This window comes from Myotis davidii, unplaced genomic scaffold, assembly GCF_000327345.1.
Source record: "Myotis davidii unplaced genomic scaffold, ASM32734v1 scaffold480, whole genome shotgun sequence".
In the NCBI taxonomy this organism is placed as follows: Eukaryota; Metazoa; Chordata; class Mammalia; order Chiroptera; family Vespertilionidae; genus Myotis; species Myotis davidii.
The window spans coordinates 571,801-578,403 of NW_006292360.1; positions in this window are offsets into that span (position 1 = coordinate 571,801).

Below are 6,603 nucleotides of genomic sequence, written 5' to 3' on the forward strand. Positions count from 1 at the left end.
TCTCAAATCAGTCATTTTTTTAAAAGACAGGGCCGTTTGGGACGCCTTTACTGAGCTCACGCTCTCCAGGGCACTGCTGGCTCTAGGAGAGCAGGGCCTCGTGTGTCTGTCCTGTGCGACCCTCTCAGAAGGTCACAGTCACTGCTAAGTGCACACGCGCCGGCCGACTGAGGCCCAGCGTCCAGTGAACAGGACTCAATGGATCCCCAAAGGAAGGAGGAAACGAAACAGGCACCTCCCCAGCTCTGGCAGCGAACTTCTCAGCACAATTTCCAAGTGATGCACCTTCAGTCTTCCTTTCCCAAACTCGCAGAACAGGGCTTACTAGGTGTGCCCTGACCAGGGCGGCCTCAGGGACATGGGGGCACAGAAGGCAGCTGATACCACACACACCGAGAGCTAAATGCACAGTGACAGGCCTCCTGGTGGAGCATGGGGTGGGGGGAGTGGGGGGGGGCAGCGGACACACCCACTGCAGAGGGGATGGATGCCAACCGTATCCAATTCAAGGGCACTGCCAACCGAGGGGACGACAGGGGCCGAGGGGGAGGTGGAAAGCGCCCACATCTGGAGAGGGGTGAGCTGGCACAGGACAGGACTAGAGGAGGAGGGGAGAGAGGTCCCAGGGCACCTGCCCTCTGGGGTGAGGGTGGAGGGCGGCCATGCTCAGGAAGGTCAGGTGCCACGGCACAGAACCATCCATCAGAGACACAGGCACCTCCTCCAGGCTCAGCCAGTGAGGCCCTTCCTCCCCTGAGGAGGCCCACACCCAGCCATCTTTCCAATGAGGCAAACCCAGGAAATGGGCAGGGCGGCTTCGGTCCGGAAAAGAAAAGCTCGCGACGTGAACGGGCAGAAGGTACACCTTCGTCAGAGTGAATCCTGCCAGCTGTAAAGACGGCCAGTGCACCCTCAGAGGGTTACGTGGCGGCTGAGAAGAAGGGGAGGGGGCAGTTCTGTTTATGGAAGAGAGAAGGAAGGGGGCGGAGGGTTTAAGTAGCAAAGGAAAACCATAAAAGGCGCACTCGTATGCAGAAGGAAAAGTGGAAGGAAAACGAGAAAGACGATCGCTGGCAGGCATGCCTCATCAGGCAGGTGAATTCCGAGACACCCACTGCAGGTCCTGACGGCTGGCCAGGCTGGGACCTGAGAGGAGACCAGTCACACAGAAATGTTACCAGACGCGCGCACCCAAAGTAAGAGCCGCTGAAGGCAGCTTTCTGTTACCTTCCCCTTAAAGGAAAAGTAACTGGAACCCAGCCACGAGGGAGGGGACACTCCATGTCGTGAGAATGAGGTGGCAGGTGCTGTGCGGGCTCGGGACCCGAGTGAGCCGGTGCAGAGCCCAGCACCACCATCAGCCATGGAGCGGGGAGACCTCCTGGGGTCTCGGTGGCTAGCACACCTCCTCCCCGGCTGACGGGAGCATGGAGACCAGAGGGGAGCGCTCAGCAGTCACTCAGCGGTCAGTCAGCACAGCCTCCAGCCAGGAGCTAAGCAATCTGGAACCGTCCTGATAACGACTGCTCAAGGTCTGCAGACATACTTCCTGTAACACAGGACTCACTACTTTCCAAGACAACTAGTTCAATGTTTCTCTCTCCCCCGATCCCTCTCTCTCTAAAAATCAATAAGAACATATCCTCAGGTGAGGATTTAAAAAACTATTCTAAAATAAAAAGTATTTTTTAAATCTACACACAAAGTACATAAAAAAGCACATGTATAACCGGTAAAACACAGAACCAGAGCCAGACCAGTGTGGATCAGCGGTTAGAGCACTGACCGGAGCACAAAGGGCTGTGGTTCAATCCCAGTCAAGGGCAGGCACCTGGGTTGGAGGCTGGCTCCCTGGCCGCATCGGGCACGTGTGGGAGACAACCAAACGATTCTCTCTCCCCGCCTCTAAAATCAATGGAAAAAATAGCCTCAGGTGAGGCTTAACGAAAGCGAACACAGAAACCAGACAGTATACATGCATTATGTTAAGAATTCACATCACTTCCATGTAAAGGGTGTCCCAAAATTCACGCAAGAAGTAATTTTGATAGAAAACACAGGTTTGTAATTTAAAAATTGTAAATTTTTTGATTCATAAAGTATACAGTATAGGATTGTGTATGGAATAGCATATCGGGTAAACGGCCTCCACGGCTTTGCTGGCACATACGCACTCTTTTGTTGAAATTTTCCATGACCGTTTTGCATAAATGTGGCTGAATTTCGATAAGGCTCATTTTCATCTTGATGGCTTGGTTAATTGACAAAATTGTCGAATTCGGGGCTCAGAAAATCCACGAGTGATTGTTGAGAAACAAATGCATCTGCAACATGTCACTGTTTGGTGCGGATTTGGGGCTGGAGGCATCATGGGACCATTCTTCTTCGAAAATGAGGCTGCTCACAATAAAAGTTAATGGTGCTTGCTATCGCGACATGATAATCTGCATACTTTATGAACCAATAAAAAAATTACAATTTTTAATTATAAACCTGTGTTTTCTATCAAAGTCACTTCTTGCGTGAATTTTGGGACGCCCTTTACATGGTGTTATAAGAATACAGCGTCTGCGGCGGTGAGTCAGCTCCCACTGTAACCATGAGGCAGAGCTGACAGTGGGGGCTCGGGCAGAAGAGGAACAGAATCTACGCTCTCGCCGCCCTGCTGGTGCGTCTGGCAGTGACCACACTGAGCCCGTGCGCACGGGCACACACGCCTGTGCCTCTCAGAGCTCACCAACCAGAAAACAATAACACCTAAGCGGGCTGTCGGAGGGCAGGCAGCAGAACCTCTTCCACCCTCACAGACAGGACGATCTGCCGCCTCCACACAGTAATGACAGACCAACCTGACGCCGAGAGGAGACCAGGAACGCTGCACACGCGGAACACGGACCGGCGAATCTTAGAGCAGAACCGCCAGGCTCTCGGGCCCGGCCCGCCTTAGACGCCTCTGGGTCACCAAGACTGAATTTCCATTTCACGGGTTACCGTGTCACTGCCATGGGATGATCTCGCGGCCCATCTCCGCACCTGATAGCGTGTAAGCACGCCCTCACACAATCACACACTCTACTAATTAGCAGGCGAGACGATCTCCCACCATCTGACAAATCTTTTTTTTTTAATATATTTTATTGATTTTTTACAGAGAGGAAGGGAGAGAGATAGAGAGTCAGAAACATCGATGAGAAACATCGACCAGCTGCCTCCTGCACATCTCCCACTGGAGATGCGCCCGCAACCCAGGTACATGCCCTTGAACGGAATCGAACCTGAGACCCCTCAGTCCACAGGCCGACGCTCTATCCACTGAGCCACAGTTTCGGCCATCTGACAAATCTTTTTTTTTTTTTTAATATATTTTATTGATTTTTCACAGAGAGGAAGGGAGAGAGATAGAGAGTTAGAAACATCGATGAGAGAGATACATCGATCAGCTGCCTCCTGCACATCTCCTACTGGGGATGTGCCCGCAACCCAGGTACATGTCCTCGACCGGAATCGAACCTGGGACCTTTCAGTCCGCAGGCCGACGCTCTATCCACTGAGCCAAACCAGTTTCGGCCTGACAAATCTTATTTACCACCACCGTCCCCCTCTCCAAAAGTAACAAAAAGAGAGCAAAGGCCAGCAAAGGCAAGAGCATCACCCGGGCCACTTCATCGTGCTGTATGACTTATAGATCAACTTCTTTATTTTACTGATTTCTAAAGAGAGACAGAGGAAGGGAGCAGAGAGGGGAGGGCGATTTGGTGTTCCCCTTATTTATGCATCATTGGTTGATTCTTGTATGTGCCCTGACCAGGGATCAAACCTGCACCCTTGGCACATCAGGACGACGCACTAACCACTGAGCAACCTGGCCAGGGCCCTTACGTATCAATTTTTCAAGAAAGGAATGTGGATGCACAGAGAGAGGACAGCCGAGAAGGACACGTGCTCTTCTGGCTGCTCTTGACCAGGACACGTACCTCCTGCAGACACAGCAAAGGGAAGCAGAGAGAAAGAAAGCAAGACGGCCCACGGCGTCTGAGATGCTTTTCCGAGAGACACCGAGCTGCACAGTGGGAAGAAGCCCTGCAGCCAGCGGCCCAGCCTCCTCTACACACCGCCACAGGCCCTGGGAGCACTGGGCGAGCACTCCTGCCCCAGCCTAGTCTCCCGCCTGCAGAAAACACCCAAGTTCATTCAGGAAGTGAGCACTCAGGCCACGGTCTGCATGACACCTGATGCCAAAGGTGACTGATGGGTGAGGAGGTAGGTGGGCCTTCGGGAGGTCATGAGCGGAGCCCTCAGGAATGGGATTGGCGCTCTGTTTTATATGTATATATTTAAAATTGATATCAGAGAGGAAGGGAGAGGAAGAGAGAGATAGGAACATCAATCATGAAAGAGAATCATCGATCACCTGCCTCCTACAGGCCCCCCTCTAGGGACCGAGCCTACAACCTGGGCATATGCCCTTGACTGGAATCGAACCCAGAACCCTACCGTCTGCAGGCCTACACTCTATCCACTGAGCCAAACCAGCTAGGGTGGAATTGGTACTCTTTTAATAAAAGGCCCCATAGACTTTCCTCCCCCTCCGCCACATGAGGACACAGCAAGAAGATGGTGTCAGCCCTAACTGGTTTGGCTCGGTGGATAGAGCGTCGGCCTGCAGACTGAAAGGTCCGAGGTTCGATTCCGGTCAAGGGCATGTACCTTGGTTGTGGGCACATCCCCAGTGGGAGATGTGCGGGAGGCAGCTGATTGATGTTTCTCTCTCATCGATGTTTCTAACTCTCTGTCCCTCTCCCTTCCTCTCTGTAAACAATCAATAAAATAAAATAAAAAGTAGAAGATGGTGTCTATGAGCCAAAGCAGATCCCCACCAGACACTGACTCTGCCAGCACCATCATCTTGGACTTCCCAGCCTCCACCACTGTGAGAACTAAATGTCGGATGGTATTTTGCTACAGCAGCCCAGGTAGACTAAGACATTCTGTATCGTGGAACCCAAGATTACAGAGTGTGTTGTGGATTAAATGATACAACTGTCAAAGGTTGGAAAATCAGATGAAAGAGCCACCAATTCCACCCTGGTACACACCCACGAATAATGGAAACATGCTTACGTCAGCATTTGCCAACAAATGCTCCAAAACTAAAACAGGGCCGGTGTGAACCCTGCACACCAGTGTTTTGGCATCATTCGTAATAACCGAAGTGTGAAACCACCCAAACGTCCATCAGCCGGTGAATGGACGGATAACAAAACGGGGCGCAGCCACACAGTGGAACAGGTGGGTATAAAAAGGAACTAAATGCTGGTCCACACTACAGCACGGACAACGCTGCGCCCCTAAACAAAGCCAGACCGAGGCACACAGCGCTGACTCCACTGACATGAGGGTCCACAGAATCAGAAAGTAGATGAGTGGTGGCCACGGCGGGCGGGAGAGGGGACGGGTACAGTTTTCTTACCAGGCTGATGAAATGTCGGGAACTAGACAGTTGTACAGCCCTGTACATTTTGTCATATGTGAACCATATCTCGGTAAAATATATCCAGAATTTTTAAAAATATATTTGTATTGATTTCAGAGAGAAGGGAGAGAGAGATACAAACATCAATGATGACAGAGAATCACTGATCGGCTGCCTCCTGCACGCCCCACACTGAGGACCGAGCCCACCACCCGGGCCTGTACCCTTGACTGGAATCAAACCCGGGACCCTTCAGTCCGCAGGCTGACGCTCTATCCACTGAGCCACACCAGCCAGGGCATATGCCCAGATTTTAAATTAAATGATACAAATAAAGGAAAACAAAGCACACAGCCCCACTTTGGGATCTCGTCTATGTTAGCCCCGCCAGGAGTCCCAGGATGCTCACTCGCGTCTCTTAGCCGCGCTCTCCCTGAGAAACAGGAATCTCAAGCCTCTCCAATGGACTTGGAATTTTCCAAATACTTAACCTTTTGTGACTACTAGGTGTACCAGTTAATAATGCGGATTTTTTTCAATAGATGGAGTTACACATATGTTGATGTATATGCGATTTGATATGTATGCTATTTTGTTGTATTGACAGCAAGCTTCAAAACTTCATATGTCAAATTTGCTGAAGGTGTTAACATCATAGATATTTTTACGCTTAAAAATGTCGAGCCCTAACTGGTTTGGCTCAGTGGATAGAGCGTAGGCCTGCGAACTGAAAGGTCCCAGATGCCATTCCGGTCAAGGGCATGTACCTTGGTTGCGGGCACATCCCCAGTAGGAGATGTGTAGCTGATCGAAGTTTCTCTCTCATCAATGTTTCTAACTCTCTATCCCTCTCCCTTCCCCTCTGAAAAATACCAATAAAAATTTTTTTAATAAAAATATGTCAAATTTCAAAAAAAGAGCCAAAAGTGCTAAAAAAGAGCATTTGAGGGAAGTTTTAATTCATTAGTTTATTTTGAAGAACAAGTTATCGTATACTTCGGGAAGCTTATGGTGAACATGCTCCATCTCAAGATACTTGTGAACGCTGGTTTAAATGTTTTAAAAGTGATGATTTCTATGTGAAAGACAAAGAACGTCCAGGTCAACCGAAAAAGTTTGAAGTCCAACAA